Source organism: Pinus tabuliformis, chromosome 6 (assembly GCF_031772625.1).
Source record: "Pinus tabuliformis cultivar Carrire ecotype Pingquan chromosome 6, CPIR1, whole genome shotgun sequence".
Lineage (NCBI taxonomy): Eukaryota > Viridiplantae > Streptophyta > Pinopsida > Pinales > Pinaceae > Pinus > Pinus tabuliformis.
The window spans coordinates 1,944,516,975-1,944,520,903 of NC_142292.1; positions in this window are offsets into that span (position 1 = coordinate 1,944,516,975).

Sequence of the window (3,929 nt, forward strand, 5' to 3'; positions counted from 1 at the left end):
AAAAAAAAAAAACTAAGAAAAGCAAAGTCAGCAGAGAGGTTAATCTCATGTCACTAGTTAATGCAAAAACATGTAAAGAAAAACTAATCTACAATCAACCGGTTGAACACACTTACATGAATTAAAATTGCATGAATGAAAAATCTAATCTATCAAACTTGAAAGCAATTAAATGACAAAATGAAATCAAAGCAAAATTACAAAATGAAATCTACTCTACCTTACATTCTAATATGCTCCATGACATCTACTTCACATCTCCTTCCATGTTGAGAACATCAAAGCTTTATTCAAATTCTTCAAAATTACAAAGTACAACAAAACTCTCCAAAGCTTTCCAAAGCCATCTCACAAGCTAACAAGCTTAAGAACTAACAAGCTAAGACTTAAGAACTAACAAATAAAGGAGAGAGATCTCCTATTTATACAAAAAGATGAGAAGCCATCTCATTAATGAGAGTCCATGAATCTCTCCCTCTACCTCTAGAGTCCTAATCAAAATAGGAACTGATAAGACACATGTCTTCTTAGAGTTACAATATAATTAGGAGATGTGACACATATCCTCATGATCCCATGATTCTTTCCACTCAAATTCGAATTTGGCCTTAGAGTGCCACATAAGGGTCTTCTAGAAGCCTCCTTTCAACCTACACATGTCAACAATCTCAACCCATTTGTTAGGTATAAGCATATGCACATTATTTTCTAATTTTTAACCACAAATTCACTTAAAAAGCTTAGAATTAATCAAGTTTGGAAAAACATAAATGTGGCGCAATGATAATGAAAGTGGAATGAATGTGGTGAGATAGTAGTGAAATGGAGGAGAAATGGAGGTGATATAATGGACATAATAGTGAAAGTGTAATGGAAATGAATGACATTTTCAAGACTCAACACATGCCTCAAAAAATCATTTACGCTAAAAAACCTCAAACTGCCGATATGCGATGGCGCATATCGCAAATCGCATTTCGCAGAAAACAGATTAACAAAAATTGTCATATGCCATGCTCCTACGATTTTGCAATAGAGCGGCAAAGCGACATTGCAATATAGCGAGCAAGAGATAATGTGATAATGAGATAATGCGATAAAGCGATAGAGCGATATTGCGATGTTGCAATCTGCAATATTGTGAAGCAAATCGCAAAATCGCTTCATCGCAAATCTTTCGGGCTCGTCGTTCGAAAAAGTATTTTCCATAAACCGAGACCTGGTTATGCGCTTTAATGCTAATTAATAAGTTAGTTGCCAGTCATTAATGGAATATGGTTTGTGCTTATCGAAAAGCCATTTCACGTAAGGTGGTATATTTTATACGTCTTTGGCATTTAAGACTTTCCCGTCACCTTTCCTTATCATTATTCTCACTTCACTTGTAAATTGCAGGAACAAAGAACAGAGAACGATACAAAGCAATACGTAGGATACCATGGGAAAGAAAGGCAAAGCCCCGAGCTCTGAAGAGAAAGAAATGGCGCCCTTGTATACAGACACTGCCTGTAATAGAGACGTTGGTATTTCTACTTGGGAATGCATGTATAGTCTACTTGAGGAAGGGAATCCTAGAGTGATGGAAGTTACGGCTACTACAGGCTCACATGGTTCTTCTAAGGCATCCATCACAGAACTAGCTTGTTCGTTTTTACACCAGATAGCGGCAAGGCCCAAAATTCTCCCATACACAGACATAGTTAAATGGATACTGGACAACGCTAACATCCAAAATAGAAAATTTAAAACTCAGGGTTAAGAGCTTAATAAATCATTATTTTCACAAAATTTGAGCTTTATATCCACTAAAAGAAAATGCGCAAAGGGAAAAAAACGCACCAAGGAAGCCCGGATCAAGAAAGGAAGGCAGTTTCAGATGCGCGATTACAAAACTTCTTGAAAAGAAATTACAAACAGGCTGGAGACAGAAGGCTCAAGAAAAGGCAGAATCAATCCAAAGTTAACCAAGTTGAATTGGGATTCTTACTGGGCATACTTAGTAAAACCACACAGCCAGTGCATGACTCTCAAATGTATCATCAATTCTACCAAGAAGATGGCACCAGCTCTTGCCGATTCTGTTTTCACAGCATAGCTAAAATCAGAAGTCGGCTAGCCGACTCGTCTCAAACAAATGTTGAACGCGTGCAATTTCAAGGAGTCGATACATAAATAATTAGTTAGTAGTTTTAATTTTAGATTCAGTTTTAGTTTTAATTTTGCTTTATTTTTGCCTGAAATGAGGACGGTCATTTAAACCACATCCTACATTTTTGTAATAAGTTATTTTTAGATTTAGTTAGTAGTATTTAAACCCTTCTCATGAATTTAGAGAAGGGTCCTGAAATTTATTAAAAACTTATCCCCAGAACATGCACTTTTGTACCCTCTGAGGAGGTTTTGATGAATGAATGGAACAGGATTTTGCATTTAATATCTGCTACTGATGTTGCACTTCTGTACTCTTAGTGGATGTTGGATTAAAAAGAGATAAATCATTATCGCTTGAAGCTCATGGGTAGGACTAGTTATAAATGGTACTGTTATCTCTTAACTATTTATGCCTTAGTGTTAAAAGTGATATTCATGTTCAGTTGTTTATATATTGATGCGTGAATGTCTGAGTTATCATTTGGTACTTTTGTAAGGTGATAGCTATTTATTTATGCTTAGTGTATGAGTAGCTTATTATGCGATATGCCTTTTACAACTGTTTCGTCTAACTTTTTATACAAAGTGGTTCATCTTTATTGAATTCTTTTCTCATAACAGTTGAATGATCTTTATTACCAATTGTTATCTGAAATCATTTTAGATCGCATAACAGAAGGATTACACCCCGGGTTAGTGTAGAATTAGATGTTTCTGTTTATTATAATAAAATTTGAATGTTATTAGATTAGAGTTAGAATTAGAGCATCTCACTTAGGAACTTTTAGAAGGGAAATATCAATTCTTCACACACACACACATAAATTGGGAAAATGGTCCCACATCCCCAGTCGGACCCACTATACCAAACGGAAAAGGAGCTGCTAACCAAGGTCCGGACTGGGTGGGTATCCCCCTTGTTGTAGACCCGATTTTCGGGGCTTCAACATATTTGGCGCTAGAAGGAGGGCCCCGAACTGTGAATGGAAAGTAAGTCTAAATCTAAATACCATTCTAAGAGTAAATCGCCCTCACCATCTCCCCCAACTTCTCCAGTGCATTTAGAATCCTTAAATTCAGAGCCAGAAGTCGCAGGAGCAACAGCCACTGCTACAAACCCTGACATTTCAGAACAATCTACTATTGAACCTCCTAAAGTTGAATCTTTGATTCACAAACTTCAGCGATTTTCTATATCACTTCAAAGATCTGATAAATCTCAAGGCAGCATGAGTTTGCAATATAACCCTGCTCATCATCTTACCAGATTAAAGAGCGAAAAATTTGGCGTTCAGCCAACTGAGTTACCTTTACCCACAAGGAAGAGAGCAAGGAAATCTCATAAAGGGTCCGATAGCGAGACTCTTTCATCATCATCATCTATCTCAACGTCTCCACCGCGAAGTCAACCCTCCACTCCTCCACTTCAGATCATTGTCCATCAGTCCACCGACACTCCCACATCTCCTTCTCAATCATCTGGAGTCATAATATCCTCATATTCTCAGTCGTAGGGATCACCTTCTACACTTTCCTATGTTAGTAGTTTAGCAATGGCCCAATCTCCATGAAATAACCTAGGGGTAGTCTTAATGCCTGCGCCCTTGAGTCAATTACCAGCCCATCCTGAAAAATGGTTGCCTAAGTTTAATCCGGAGGCAGGCATGCTAGTAGAAGAACATATAAATAACTTTATGCTATCCATAAATCTCAATGGAGTTACCAACGAAGATGTTTTTGTCCGACTTTTTCCTTATACTCTGCAAGGAACAGTCGGA